General features: G+C 38.0%; 1 protein-coding gene and 1 long non-coding RNA gene across 3 annotated transcripts in view; one reads left to right on the top strand and one right to left on the bottom strand.

Moving 5' to 3' along the window:
- The window catches only part of GALNTL6 (polypeptide N-acetylgalactosaminyltransferase like 6), a 1,099,146-nt gene that overhangs the window by 873,771 nt on the left and 209,000 nt on the right, over window positions 1-16,375 (top strand). The window lies entirely within an intron of this gene.
- The window catches only part of LOC139081644 (uncharacterized), a 121,019-nt gene that overhangs the window by 79,741 nt on the left and 24,903 nt on the right, over window positions 1-16,375 (bottom strand). For both annotated transcript variants that reach the window (XR_011536800.1, XR_011536801.1), the window contains one exon: window positions 884-990. This is a non-coding gene — a long non-coding RNA (uncharacterized lncRNA). Of the gene's footprint in view, window positions 1-883; window positions 991-16,375 lie in introns of those variants that run through there.

Raw genomic sequence — 16,375 nt, 5'->3', positions numbered from 1 at the left:
AAAAAAATCCAAGAATAAACTTGAACCTTCCTTCCATGACAACCCTTAAAATTATTGTTTGATTAACAGCTCATGCTGTCATAAGGTGATGGCTAATTATGCACCGATGTTTCACTCATTATGTAGCGAAGCGGCGGCATGCCACATTAGTTTGAGAACAGAGAAATGAATGCCTTTTAATAAGATATGTCTCCCACATTTCCTTTCCCAAGGAAGCTTCAATATGTGCTTGGCTTAGCTACACGATGGGGAAAAAATTTCTCTTTAAATCGTCTACCGCAACAGCAAACTATTTACTGCTACAAATGGCCACTCCAAAGATTGTTTGAATTAGCTTTAAGAAAATTGTTCTCCATTGTCACAATTGCTGTCGGTAAATGTTAGTAATTGTAGCTTTTTCCAGATGAGCTTTCAACAGCTTTAACCCATTATGGACTATAAGTCTGTCTATTGTAACCATTCAAAAAAAAAATACACTTTGCCTTCTTACAGCACTGGCAAGGGTCAGAGAACTGTGGGACTTTCGCTTGATTGGTTGTCTGGTTTCCCATTAATGAAAAAGGGACATTTGAATGGGGTAATAATGAGTGCAGAGATCTCTCTTCAGCCGTATACAGCCTGCCAAATTCTCCCCTGCCGTTCCTGGAAGCCTTGAATGTGATGCGGGTCCATCTACGCTGCCAGATCGGCAGAAACTGCCTCTTTGTCAATAATCACGCTGGCAGTGCCCAGCCCGCAATGTGTATGCCTGGCTCTTGTGCGAGTTCAGATCCCACAGATGTTAGAAGGCGAAGTTTCAGTTATCTGAAGAGTGTGAACAGAGGTGTTGTCAATACATACAAATCACCACGTTCCTCAACATGACATCTTTGCCCCAACTTACCTGCCTTTTAAAATAGAGGGCAGTTTGATTCTTAATTTCATGCAGTATTCATCCATGAAACAGATGCTTCTTGAGCACATACTATGTCCCAGGTGCTCTTCTGGGCTCTGGGTAGATAGAACAGTGAACAAAACAAGAATGTTAGTCCTCATGGAGCTCATATTCCAGTAGGCAAAACAGACAACTAGAAGTGTGTGTGTCTGTGTGTGTGCGTGTGATCGTGACAAGGGCTTAGGAGAAGAGTTAAGTTCTGCAAGGTAAACAAGAAGTACCAACGGCTAGGGCAACGGGTGAGGCAAGAAATGCATATGATATTTTACAGAGTAGCATCTGAAAGGTGGTCTCTGAAAATTTGAACTGAAACCTGAAGGAAGCCAGGAGGTTAGAGAAGGCAGTGCCTGGCACCTTCAGTCCTTCGGAGCTGGCAGCAAAGAAGGGAGCAGCTCAGTTTTACTCTCCCGCAACACACTGAAGTTGTCCAGTTTTGGCGGTGGCGGTTGTCTTCCCCCTAGGTTTTTATATTGCTGCTAGCTTCCTATGCTGTTACAAACTGCCACCAATTTAAACATGCCATGGCAATGTCAAAAGTCATTCAGAAATATTTTGCACATTGACACTTCATTCTGCCTACAAAAAAACAAATTCTTTAGGGATCTGCTTCTCCATGAAACACTGTTACTGTAGCTCTACTTAATCATTCATGCACTTCCACTAAATACAAACAGAATTTACAGTCTCAACCACCAATTAGCCGTCATGTACCATGAGCACATTGTGGCTACATATGGTTTATTCCACCTCCAGACTTAAATCACATGTCCCTAGATTACAGAGACTAACTACATTTTATCATTCTGTCTTCACATAACATTTATGGCAGGAATAAATAATTTTGTGTTGTGTGGTAGATGTCATCGGGCCACCACTCTTTTGGTATACACTTGAATGTGCTTGGCAGTTTGTTAAAATTGTGTAAATGATTCATAATACAGAAAGGATGTCTCTATTAAATAAGAGATGTGTAGATACTAACGATCAATTCTGCACTCAGAATGCAGGAAGATGAATGTATCAATGGTCAATGCCACTTACTGCTGGAAACAATTTACATGAGAATTCTGATTTGTATTCATGCAATGCCTTTTTCTAAGCTCTTCTGCTACATAATTACAAAGTGTTTTTATACTTATTATTGTTGTGACAATAAGTAATAGAACAATGGAAAGTAGTAAATGCTCCTGTCATTGCCACAACCTAGGAAATAAAGAAAAGACACTATGGCATATGTGTGTATTAAAACCCCAACTGAATTCATTATGATGTACAGTGCCAAGAATTACCTGTGTGGCTTCATTTCCTGAATGTTGTATTTATGTGTTAGAGTGCTTGGGAAGAGACAGACCCATTTATAAGTAAATATATTAAATGCAATTACTCAATTATGAGAAAAATCTCAATTCCTTCTTAGAAAGTCACAACCTCAATTTATTTTCAAATAATGGTTAGTTTTTGCTGCTTCCCTATCAAATCATAGGTAGAAAATTAAACCAGAAAGCAAGAGAAAGAAAAAGAATTATTATATAAATTTACTGAGCCCCTATCCTGAATCAGACACAGTGGAAAGTATGTTTTCTCATTTCAGCCTTCAAATCCTTTGAGCTACACATTGTGATCACAATGGAACCAGAATTCAACCTTACAGGAATAGCTTTCCAATGCCTCAATTTAAAATCAGGAGACTGAGACCCACACCTATTAAGTGATATATCTAAGGTCAAGTAGGTAATGGGGAAAAAATAGAGTATGTATTTGTAATAAAGTATAAATAATTTTATTTTTTGCTGCTGTTATAAACTTCCCAAATCATTCTTTGATTTTCTAATCTTTGAACAATTAGAAGGATAAGACAAAAAAAATCATGAATCACCTGTTATTTGCATCTAATTTGCCCTACCTATAAAGACTGTACATCCTATTTCTAGGGATTTGGGGGGAGATTTTTACTTTTCTTCCTCTTTGAATTGGAGTTTCTTAATTTTCTCTTCCATTTATACCCCAATCCACCACAATAAAAATGCACAGCATAAGTAAGCAACGTATAATTGGAGAAACAGAAACTCAAAGGAAGACTGATTGGATGGCAAGGAAATAAACCTAAATCTGTGAGACTGCTAGTAGTGGTTCACATTTTGGAGCAATCATGTAGTAAAAGCCAAGAGCAGCAGAGGAAATAATCAGAAACAAGTACAACAGAGCACAAATGAATTTGGAAGCACCTTAGCAATAAGTAATCTCGAAAATTCCTCTTGCCTTACATCTCTTCTTTATTCCTCTGTGTTGTATGTTTATTTTTCTTTCCTGTCTATTCAAGTCCACAACATCTTATAAATATCCCTTGATCGAATTTAATGTTTTTCTCGAAATTAATCTGTCAAATTCCTGTCAACAACATATAGACAGTTGAACTGCTGAAAACAGATGGTCTGAAAACAAAAAATGTCTGAATAATGAGTGTTAACTGGGCCCTAACAAGCAGGTTCTGTTTCACCCTATTTAGCGAGTCAATGCAGCACAGCCATGGACACTTGTCTTTTAAGCTACAAGTATTAGGAAAAATACCAGGCCTCTGGCAGCAGCTGCTGATGCTCCTATGTTGGGCATACATTAACCAATCTCACATTAGTTCACAATACAGAGTATCTGCTTCCTCGATACATGGCAGGAGCAGAGAAGCAAAAATACCAGCATACTCCCAAAACTATGAAATTTAAAAACTTAGTTCTTTAACTCGATATTTTAAAAATTCTTGCATTCATTTCTATTGCTGCATGATAACTTACTGCAAACCAAGCAGCCTAAAACAACAAACATTAATTATGTCATAGTTTCCATGGGCCAGAAGCTTAGCTTCTGGGCAAAGCTTAGCTGGGTCCTATGCTCAGGGTCTCGCAAGGCTGCAACCCTCTTATCCGGAGGGTTGACTGGGGATGAATCTGCTCCCAAGCTCATTCAGGCAGTTGGCAGAATTCATTGCTTGCCAGCTGGAGGACTTAGGGCCCCAGCTTTTTGCTGGCCGTCAGCTGGAGGCAATCACAGTTCCTAGAGACTGCCTAAAGTTCCTTGTCATGTGAGCTTCCTCAACATGGTTATTTACTTCACCAAGCCAGTCTGGAGCATCTCTCTCAAGTCCACTAAAATGAAGTAATGTAAAGCAATCTAACCACGTGGGTGACAATCCTTCACCTTTGCCACAGTCTATTGGTCAGAAATAAATCCCAGGTTGTGGCTACATTCCAAGGGAGGAGATAACACAAGGTGTGAACACCAGGAAGTGAGAATCACTGGGGGAGAGGGGCCATTCTAAGCTATCTCCAATCTAAAGTGTTAGTTTCAAGACCAAGAAATCCTAGATTTAGGAAGGAAAAGATCCCTTGGTTCCCAGGCGGACATTCTATGGATGGACTTCAGGTGGTGCAGATCCAGGCATTATGTGGAAGTTGCAGACAATGCTTGTCTTGTGCAACGTTGCACAACGCAGCGAACACTGTGTTTGTGCTTAGCAATGCCTTATAGTAACACTAACCTTCAGCAAAGAGGAACTTGGTCTTCAGCATGATACAGTTATATTTTGGAAAACATATCCATATATCGTCTTAGGTATATGAATTCAGATTGTTACCTATTTCTTTATCAAAAAGCCATGACACCATCAAGCCAAATTAAAACAAAGTCAAGGTCAGCCCTGGATGCCTGTCGTCTTATCATTAAAGCACTTGGCTGAGTCTCTCAGAGAAACACGCTGAGTTTAGGAATAATTATAGTTGTACAACTGTACTTGCTTAAATCATATATATTTGGTCACCTAAGTAAAACATAATAAGTTTTTCCCACCGTTTACCACCTTTTATTTATTGTTCTTGCTTGACTCAGTAGATGATACAAATATTGTTAAGATTTCTGGTCATATTCCAAAGCCCTTATCTTCCAGATCATTTTATAAGATCAACCCCCCTCAAGAATCAGAGGAAAGGACTTTTGGCAGATGAAATTCTCAGCCTAAATGACATGGAACTGTGTATTTCAACGCCCTTCTTAAATTATATCTAGGTGATAAGAACCAGATTTTAGATAAAATAGCTTCATGTTCCGTTCATACAAGATAAATTGAAAGACTTTGTCTTACCGCATTCTAGGGACGGCCTTAATAATCTAGACCCTGGCTGGCTAATTGTTTTCAGAAAGAATAGCTTATTATGAATTAGATTAATCCTCAAATCACTTTTGCACTCCCCAATCAGAGGGATGGCATTAATTGGCTCCTGGAAGACAGCCAAGCTGCAGCACATTTAAAATCAAATATTGAACAGCAACCATGCGGAGATAGGTAATGTCTTCTCCTCAAAACCTTTTAGGCTAAGACCTCCTCATTCATACATTATGCTGCAAATTTCTGCGTCTTTAGATGAATTCTTATTGGACTATTTGAACGTATCTAAAGTTGCTTGCTGAAGCAAATTCAGTCCTGGTATCCATTCAGCTCACTGTGTAAAAATGGGTTAATTCCTCGTTAAGACAACAGCACCGAAACAGGATCTTAAATTTTCTTAATAAATCATCAACATTTCTGCATCTAAATGGAGTAACTAAGGTGTCCAGTTCTCTTTTTTTGCTAGGAGTCCTTTTACACTACCATAATACTTGCATTCAGACACCTGCCTGCACCTTCAGCTTCAATTCTTTTTATCCAAAAATTAATTGAGCCACTTGATATTTGACAGGCACAGTTTAGGGAACATACTATCCTACTTTTCCCTAACAGATTCTCCTGTGTCAAATCTAGAAGGAGCATGAGCTTTATTGTCAGTTCTGGGTTCAAATACCAGCTCTGTCACTTTGGGTCAGTCCATCTATTTTGTTGATCTGAGTTTCTTCACCTGTTAAAAAAGGGATAATAATATCTACTTTGCAAAATATTAAAAAGATGTACATTTATGTGTGCAAAGTACCATTTATTAAGAGCACAAAAATGGCAGGGATTTTTTTCCATTGAAAAAAGTGGAACTGGACTCTCATTGCTTGAGTCTCCTGTAGAAATAATATCACAGAATCATGATTAAATAGTGCCTTCAGTTTTTATTGAGGTCAGAAATAGGAATAAACTATATGAAGAATACCTCTGCAGAGTTTTTGACAAAACTGCCGTTTAAAGACACTACGTATACCCTAAAAGACTCTAATAATTATCCTTAGAGTCTGGACATGAAAATGATCAACTCCGGTGATGCATTTTCTGCTCTCTTTATTACGCAGGGAGATCTAGGCAGCTCGTCTGATTTCCCCTTGGCGCCTGGTTCACACCGACCCAGCTCTTTCTTTGCAGAGTCAGCTTCAGTGAATCCATCACATCCCCAACATCAGGTGCCCACAAAAGAAGCTGGAATCATCTGAAAATTACCCCTCAGCAATCATTTATTTACTTAGCAGTTCTAAGCTCTGTTTAGCATGTTAGAGAATGTTTGTTGCATAATCACTTAAGAAATTAATAGACTATTAAGAATTATGTTTTAGTGCCATTAAGTATTTACTTATTATGATTCTTCAAACATCATGACAAACATTATTGAGATATTCTTGCTTTAGGTTATGGACATACTTTTGAAAAGTTGGAAGTTAATGAAATTGTGGTAAATCAGATCACTAGAGGAGTTTGCAAAATGTCTATTATTTCCATAAAAAATGAAAGTTTTTAAAATTTCTATAATAAATTGCTTTTAGTAACTTTTTAGTATTTTCTTTTAAGCAGTATAAACCTACATTTATGTTATTTTTTTAAATTTCATGCATGAGACAGTAACGTTGACTAATTTGAAGCTATAAGCTTGCATCATTATAGAGTTGTACGGAAGACAGAAGTCCAGTTTCGGTACATTATCCCATCAGGGACATATTCTAGATTTTCTTTTTAATAGTTAAGACTTTTTTTCCAAACAAAGCCTTCTGTCTGACATTCTTCCTTATCAATATTCTTAAATTTAACATAAGAAAGCACAACATTATTCTGAACAGCTCCTAGTAAAATATCAAAATAGTGATTCTTATTAGCAGTAGAAGGAGTATCAGAAGTTTTCCCAAACCACACACGCCAGTGAGCACCACTATATTAATTTCCTATTGCTGCTGTAACAAATTAACATAAACTTAGCGGCTTAAAACAACACTAATGTATTGTCTTACAGTTCTGGTGATCAGAAGCCTGAAATGAGTTGGCAGGGCTATATTCCTTCTGGAGGCTCTAAGAGAGAATCTGTTTCCTTCGCTGTTCCAGTCTAGAAGCCCTCTGCGTTCCACGGCTCATGGTCCCTTCCTCCATCTTCAAAGCCAGCAGTGTAGGATCTTCCAATTTCTCTCTCTCTTACTCGGACTCTTCCTTATGAAGATCCCCTGACTACACCAGGCCCACAGAGATAATCTTGCCATCTGAAGCTCCTTAGGTTAATCATATCTGCCAAGTCCCTTTTGCCCTGTAAGGTGACACATTCACAGGTTCTTGAGATTAGGATGTGAACATCTTCAAGAGGGCCATTGTTCTGTCTACCACGTCCACCAAACGGAGTTATCTAAGAGCCATGTAAGAATGGATGAAGGGGCTATACAGTTGGAAAAATTTCCAAGGATTTCTAAAATTCACCACCTTTTCCTACACTCTCCTTATTGAGAACAGCTAGGTTAGAAAGTATGTTTATAACGTATTGATTCACACTTTAGATGAAGTGCTTGTTTGCTATTTATAAAAATAAAAGTGATCTTGGGGCTGGCCAAGATTAAGCTCGAGCACTCCACTTCAGCAGCCTGGGGTTTGCATGGACCTACACACCACTCAACAAGCCATACTGTGGCAGCATCCCACATACAAAATAGAGGAAGATGGCACAGATGTTAGCTCAGGGACAATCTTCCTCACCAAAAAAAATAAATAAATAAGCAAAAATAAAAGTAATCTTTGCTATGGAAAAGTTCCAGAAATATGATTGGGGATACTACACTTATCTACCTAATGCCTATGACTATCACATTCCTTCTGAACCCTAGGAAAAATCTAAAAGAAATCATCCTAAAAGGGAGACAAGTTGACATAAGTACCTACATGACAGATCCCATAACTTTCCTGCTGATGCCAGTATATCTCCCTGAGATTGTAGTTAGTACATGTCTTCATTATCAAGCAATAGTATAAAAAGAAACAAAACCCAATGGAGAACAGAGAGGCGTTCCTATCCCCAGTGTGTTCTGGAAGCTGTATTATTCTCAGCCTTTCCCTAAGAATAGAAATTAATTAAATAAAATACAACAGGATCTCTGAAAAATGGTCAATGAGATAATGATGAACAGAAAGACATAATAAGGTCATAATAATTCTCTTGGAAAAAATATAAAAATCAGCTGAATCAAAAATAACTTTGCAAGAAGACTTAAAACTTCCAAATATCTTATACTTTTCAAAATATTTCAGTATTCATTATCTTATTTAAACTAGATTCATCCAACCTAAAAAAAGAGAAAGCAAAAAGGAAGATAATTATTTTCTATTATATGCAAAGGAAATCGTCAATATGAAACAGAAAAGGGTAACATTTCAAAACTTGGAAATTCTGGAAGCTTATTTGATTGTAGCTTTGGTAATTGAATAAATAGCCAAAAGAAATATTGAGAGGGTTCTCCTGAGTAAACAACTATCTTAATGGGATCACATGAGTATAGTTCTACTTTGAGTACAGAAATTTGGATTCTATAGTCTCTAATTTTATTTTATTCATTTATTTATTTTTGCTAAGGAAGATTCACCCTGAGCTAACATCTGCTGCCAATCTACCTCTTTTTGTATGTGAGCCACCCACCACAGCATGGCCGCTGGCAGACAAGTGGTGTAGGTCTGTGCCTGGGAACTGAACCTGGGCCACAGAAGTGGAGCACACCAAACTTAACCACTAGGCTCCCAGGGCTGGCCTTATCTCTAATTTAATGATGGTAAATTAACTTGTGATTGTCAAGGCAGTAAGGTAACAATATTAGGCTGAGCATGAAGTGATCCAGCAGGCAACACAAGAGGAAGTGGAATTATATCTGAAAAAGATGAACATAAATCCACTAATTAGGGATGCTACTCATTTTATGGCTACTTTTTGAGTGCCTACCATGTGGCAGGAAGTATTCCATATAGCAGTAAAGAAAAACAAATGAAGTCCCTGGTCTGATAAAATTTAGATCCTGGAAAGAGAGACAATAGCCACAAACAAAAATGTATAGTATTTCAAACAGTTATAATAGTTAACATGAAAAATAAAGTAGGCTTAGAAAACAGAGAGTGATGGGAAAGCGGATGTCTTTTCAAGGTTGAATTCATGTGAGTGCTACGTAAAAAGAATTTCTAAACAGATTTCCAGAGAAATTTATGCAGAAGGCATTAATCATCACTGATCATCTGTTTGGTTAAGACATGACTTTTACTCTCTGGAGCTTATGTTTACTGTATGTGAGTTTTAGCTGGTGTTTCTTATAATTTATTTCCTCTCCAGCTAAGGAAATTTTAGGCCTTCAGAAATTAGTTCCAATCCATTAAGATTAAAGGTGATCAACGGTCTTGCTTCTGAAGAATGTCAGAATCATTTAAAGGAAACCTCAGTTCCACTATTGTCCAGTTAACAGTTTCATAGTTGAATGGAAAGGGGGAATTGCGTGCCTTGAATTTTCTAGGAAGAAAAACTCAATGCCTGCAAAGTGGAACAAACTAGAGACACTAATGAAAAAAAAGAAAAAACTCGCCTGAATTCTAATTCTCTCTCATCAGCTGTCCTTTTGCCAGCCATGGCAATTGATCTGCTTTAGGAAATCTCAGAAAACATAAATCTTTTACAAATGGGAAGCTCAAAGTATTTCTCAAAAAGGAATATTTCCCTTTTGGCTGTATCCACAGTGTTCTATGTAGAGGTTTGCAAAATGTAAAGTTTGGTCAAATTTCAAGTGGGATCTAGTTGTTACTGTTCATTTTGTGGTCCACTGGTTACAATATTTTTCTTCTTTCCTATTTTAGGGACTTGGTTAATCTACTTAAGTATCATGTCATGGAAAGGAAAGGATTTTCTTGCATCTAATTTGTGAGGTTCTTTAATACAATTAATATTTGGCTGAGATTATTTTGTTCTTGTTTTACATTTTGTTTTGTTTTTGTCTACTCAGACTAGATTAGCAAGCTCTTCCATCTATCCATGTGTGGGTTTTCACTCTAAAGACATCAATTCTTTCCAAAACTGTCACAGGCATGTCCCTACTCTCAATGACTGGTTCACCAAGAAACAAACTTAAAAATGGATTGAGAGCGATCCTTCTGCCGAGGTGTTCTAGAAGGGCACATTCTTATGGGCTGTGCACAGTCTGTTAGTTTGGGGAAGACTTCGATATGCAGATTTAATCTGGAAAGAGGATAAATGAAAAGTAATGAAGGTTTAAAATTTTACTGGGATAATTTTTATTTTCATATTAGCTGAATTCATGTGCATGAAGAGACCAAGCTATTGCAAGTTTCAGTAATTTATCAAAAAGTGAATTGGGCACAGGTTGAATTGTTCCCCTAAAAAGTTTTATTTTCCTTCTTTCATGATCAGTTGGCTTTCAGTAACCCCTCCTCTCCCTCCACAAGGATCTTCTATTCCAGGCTGCTGCTAAGACTTCCCGTCACTGCTACCGCTGTTCCACCTATTTTCCAGGGAAAGTAAATAACAGAACAAAGAGGAAAAAAAATAAATTTCCGGGAAACATTGCCAAATTATCCGGCTAAGTAGTAAAGTCAGTGGGAGTGGTAGGGGTAAAGAGAAGTACAGATTTCAAGATATAATGATCTTATTCAAAGCAAAATCAGGTTAGTTAGAAATTAGAGCTTATTTCTGGAACCTTATACAATTAACTAATGTTCCTCTTTTTCTCATTGTTATTCTCCACTTTCAGATAGATCCATGTCCTTAACCAGAGGCAATTTTGCCCTACAGGAGACATTGGCAATGTCTGGGGACAATTTTGGTCATCACAGCTCGGGGGTACTGGGCCTAGTGAGTAAAGGCAGTGAGGTTGCCGAGCGCTCACAGCAGCCCCCATAACAAAGGCTTAGCAAGCTCCACATGCCAAAGCACTAAGAAACCCTGAAATAAATGAGTGGTAATTTGGTCTTGTCCCTTAAAGCCAAGCATCCCACAATTGTGCCTTACTTCCCAGAGGCAATGTGAAGTAATATAACGTCTTAAGTTATTAGATATACTTTGGAATAAACTGAAATCACCAAGATGAGTGAGAAGAGAATGCCCAGGAAAGGTCTCCGGGGAACACCAGCATTTATATGACAGAGAGCAGAAAGGGAGCCTATCTGGAAACTGAGAGGTGATTTAAAACATAGAATCATAAAAGCCAAGGAAGAAGTTTCAGAAGAAGTGGTAAGGATCAGCGAGGCAAAGACTTTAAAACGTGTGTTTGCTTTGACAACTGGAGATCATTACAATAGCAGTTTCCGAACAGAGGTAGAGGTTGAAGCCAGATCTTGGTGCACTAAGGAATAAAGATCATCTTTTCAATATTTTAGAAATGATGGAAAGTAGAGCATTTTGTGTTAGCTAGAGAGAAATTCAGATTTTAAAAGAATATTTTAATTAGTTTATCTACTATTAGAGAGACCTGAAATGTTTATAGCTAAAGAGAGGGAGCCATAACAACAAGCACACAGATACAGAGAACAGATTGGTGGTTACCGGAGGGGAAGGGAGATAGGGAGATGGTGAAAGGGGTAAAGGGGCACATGTGTATTCAACCAGACTTGTGGTGGGGAACATGATGTCTCTACAGAAGGTAAAATATAATGATGTACACCTGAAATTTCTAGAATGTTACAAATCAGTTACCTCAATTAAATAAATAAATAAATAGAAGGAGCCAATAGAAGAAGAATTTGAAAATATAACAGAGAGGTGATAACCAACGGAACAAGGTCCCAAAGAAGCCAAGAAAGATGGGATTTAGGGTACACGCAAATAAGTTGGTCCTGTAAGGCTGAAAAACATACCCTCTGGGAGTAAGTAAGTTTGGGTGTAGATGGCAATCATTTTGTAGATAGGGAAAAGGTAAGTTTGTCCATTCAACATTTACTGAGTGTCTAAGATACACCAAACTCTGTGCTAAGGATACAAAAATGAACAAAAAATGATCCTCTCAAGGAGTTCACAGTCTAGTGAGAAGCTGAAATTGATTCTAACCTCTGCTGAAAACTAGGAGTCAAAATCTTTAATTGGTAGAGTGAAGAATAGTAAGCGAACAGAAGCTGGAGGGGACAGGAGAAGGTTATTCATCAAGGGGAATTGGAGAAGGAGCTCACCAACAAGTGAGACTTTCATTTCTGAGGGTCCAGCTGAGACAGAAGAGTGTCAGTTTGTTGTGGTGCCCATATGCACAGATACTATATTTTCTTCAGCATCAATTCTGCCACCCAAGTTTAGGAATCTCAAAGCACACAGTAGTTACCATCCAGTGATGAAGTCTGGTCAAGTGTGTGCAGAGGAAATGAGGGCCCAGGGGAATCAGCAATGCTGGTTCAGATATGAGCCATGGAATCCATACAGGGTAGAAAAGGAATGAGTACCAAGAGAAAACGATTGGGTTGGAAGAAAATGGAGAACACAGTGAGATGAAAGCAGGAGGTCAAGAAACAGAAAGAAGAAGATGATAGGAAACTGTGGTCTGAGATTCAGACACCAGAATTATTATTCCTATGTAATGGAGCAGTTTAGGGTGAGGGCAAGACACAAGATGTGGTCCTGAGAATAGGTGACTAAGGTGTAGTGAAAGTAAGTGTTACTGAAATCAAGGAGACAGAGTTGTAACATGATTTTTCTAGGCAGATTTTGAAATCCTCCTGGTCCCAGTAACGTCAGTTGAGAAGAGGGAGCAACTAATAAACTGATAAATAATAGTGATGGAGATAGATAGAACATATCATAGCTGAGTATTAAGGGCCAATGAGTTGTTTGGTTTGGTTTGGTTTATGGCTTGTTATAGACTGTATGTTTGTGTCCTCTCCAAATTCATATGTTGAAGCCCTAACCTCCAATGTGATGGTATTTGGAGGTAGGGTCTTTGGGAGTTAATTAGGGTTTTGATTAGTTCCTAAGTGTGGGACCCCTATGATGGGATTAAAGTTGTTATAAGAAGAGGAAGAGAGACTGGAGCTCTCTCTCTCTGCCATGTGAGGACATAGCAAGAAGGTAGCTGTCTGAAAGCCAAGAAGAGAGCCTCACCAGGAACAGAATTGGCCAGCACCTTGATCTTGGACTTCTCAGCTTCCAGAATTGTGAGAAATGAATTCCTGTTGTTTAGGCCACTCAATCAATGGTATTTTGTTGTAGTAGCCTGAGCTAAGACATGACTGGAGGAATAATCACCTGAAAACAGCAAAAAGGATGTTCTCTTCTTGACCCCCAAAGTTATGGAATGTGGAAGATCTGAGTGGTTTCCTCAGAGGAAGTCTTCACGGATGATTGTGGGTTGTGTCCTCTGAAAGAGAGAGAGGGGGGAGAGAAAAAGAGAGAGAGAGGAGAGGGAAGTTTCTTGTAAATTTGAGAATATAGAGATGTATTTCTGATAGAGAAAGAGCCATAGGGGATACAGCTGAAAGACTTGGGGAAGAGAGGTGTTTAAGAGTAGAAGACAACAGGTCCATACATGGATGAAGCAGCTGAGGGATGGAGAGAGGGTAACTATAGTATATTTGGGTATGTACGTATTGTTCATTGATCATGAATTATTCATGAATGAGAAATATAGTGGAATTGACCAGCCTCAAATATCCTAACATAAGCACAATTTGTTTGGGCACCAGAAGTTGCCTGAGGGGTAGACAATGACTGGCCTGGTCTCAGAGATGTTCAGATGGATGCCACAAGCTTACGGTAGTGAAAAGAGTACTCTTCCCTGGACAGAGCTATTTCAGTCTTTAGAGCAAGGGGGACCATCTTAGACTCTTCAACTGAACACTGAGATACCTAGATAAGAAAATGAGATTAAAGTCCCAGTTCTACTACTAGTTATATGATTATAGACAAGTTTCTTGTCTATAACCTGCCTCATCCACCCTACCAAAAATGAAGATTGATCCTTTTACAAGCAAAAACTCTCTGATTCATTACATTTGTTGATTCTTTCTTCAAAATGTTACCACCCTAATTTATATAGGTGTTATTTATAAGGTGTTAAGAACCTACTTTAGGTTCTTAACACACATTATATTTGTAGCATTACAGAAAGCACATTGCTTGGAACTCATTGCTGTTCCCTATTACCCACTAGATAAATTCCTTATTTAACCTGGCATTCAATATCTACCACAATCTCACCCTAGACTGCTTTTCAAACTAATGCCTAATTAATGAGGGACTCACTCTAGAAATACTAATCTAATCATTGTTCCTTAAACTCTACTTTCAAATTGCAGTGTCTTTCCACATCTTAACTACAACAAAAGAAAAATAGATTTGAGATTTGCCTCTCATATGTAGAAGAATTCCATTTTACTTCAATTAACAATCACCCTCCAAGTGCCTACTATGTGACAGGCATTATGCTAAGTACTCATAGACTAGTTGGGAGTGACAGACATGTAAACCAACAATTACTTTGTAAATGTAAACCACAAAGCTGTTCTAAGCTAATGAATATCATATGGCAAGCCCTATACCATATACCATTATACCATTACATAATATATTATATAATATATATAAATAAACACACACATATAATTCTCTATGTCTAAAATATTCTGGAAACATAGATAAGAAACTAGTAAAAGGGGTTACTTTTGGTAAGAAAAAACAGAGTACTAGAAGTATGAGGTGGGATTTATTTTTCAGCGTTTATCCTTTGCATTAAATGTTTTGCCTGTGCATGTATCACTAACTCCCAAAAATATCAATGTGAAAATGAAAACATCTAAGAAATTATAATCACTAAGGGAAAAAAAAGAGGAGATGGAGATCACAGTTAGTTTTAGTGTTTTGGTTTCTTTTGGATTCACATAATTGCGTAGTTTTGCATTTTTTTGATAAGGGGCTACCAAAGCAGTGATTGTTATTGTTTGGTCGATTGGTTGGGCAGCTGCTTCATTTTTTGTTTTTATAATAAAGGACCGTCTCAAGTCAGCTTATTCCTTGCCTTTTTATCACTTCATTCCCAAGACGTCACCTTCCCTTCCTCCTCATCATCCAGATAAATCTTACCCAATTCAAGTTCAAGGATCTTCCCCTTCCGAGTCCTTATACCATCTATACCAAACACTGAATAAAAGAGCCCTATTTTGAGATATTGAGTATCTTCCCATTTGAAAATTTACTGTATCCCTGCTGAGTTTGTAAACTGTCAAAACTCTGAGGGCTGTGACTTATGTTTCTAACATTCACGATAGTACTTCCTTGCACCATGTTTGTATTACGTTTTATTTATTCATGCATTGTTTAAAGAGAGGCATTGCATTTCTAACATTGACCTTAACTTGTTAATGTTTAGTTTTATTAATTTTCTTTTTTGCTTGAGGAAGTTTAGCCCTGAGCTAACATCTGTGCCAATCTTCTTCCATTTTGTATGTGGGACTCCTCCACAGCATGGCTGGTGAGAGGAGTAGGTCTGCACCCAGGATCCGAACTCACAAACCTCAGGCCACTGAAGCAGAGCATGTGAACTTTAACCACTCAGCCATGGGGCTGGCCCCTTAATTAATTTTTATTAGCTTTTAATTGGTATTTGTGTATTCTCATCTTAATGAAATCGGTAGAAAGGGTAGCCTCAGATTCAAAAACAGGAATTTGATCTAACCTAAATTTTGAGAGACAGGCAGAATTTACAAGTTAAAAGATCTTTATAAAACAGATCTCTCCTGGGAGTGAAACCTTGGTGAAACACTAGCAATTCATGTCTTGTCTGTCCACAGAAAGGGGAAAAAAATCAACGTCATGTCTAGCTTCACTTGCAGCACACTGACTGATTGTGGTCCCCTCCATAGATAAACTTCATCAAGTGAGAAAATAATCCTGGGACCATGGGAGACACATCATTAGCAGAGAAAATATATATCTTTGCTGTGGCTCAAGGAGATGCAGCCCATTTAAATGAAGATAAAGAGGACCAAACAAAAGAATTACAGGAGAAAATATATGGCTGGACTATCAGCAGAAGAGACATAATGCTGCCCTTTATCATTACTTGTCACACTAGTGACAAACTATAAAACTCCTACTGCTCCACAATTCTGTTCTTGTCACTTTCTGAGCCAACTTTTCCTGGCAGATGCTTGGCATGTTTTAGACATATGATTTATTGCCTCACTTAATCAAGACCGTGCAGGAAACAGTGATCTTTTTTTGGTTTGTAAATTACAAATGAGGCACCTTCCGCTTATTCTTAGTGACA

Source organism: Equus przewalskii, chromosome 2 (genome assembly GCF_037783145.1).
Source record: "Equus przewalskii isolate Varuska chromosome 2, EquPr2, whole genome shotgun sequence".
In the NCBI taxonomy this organism is placed as follows: Eukaryota; Metazoa; Chordata; class Mammalia; order Perissodactyla; family Equidae; genus Equus; species Equus przewalskii.
The sequence above is the reverse complement of the archived record's forward strand: the minus strand, read 5'-3'. Positions and strand labels throughout refer to the sequence as shown.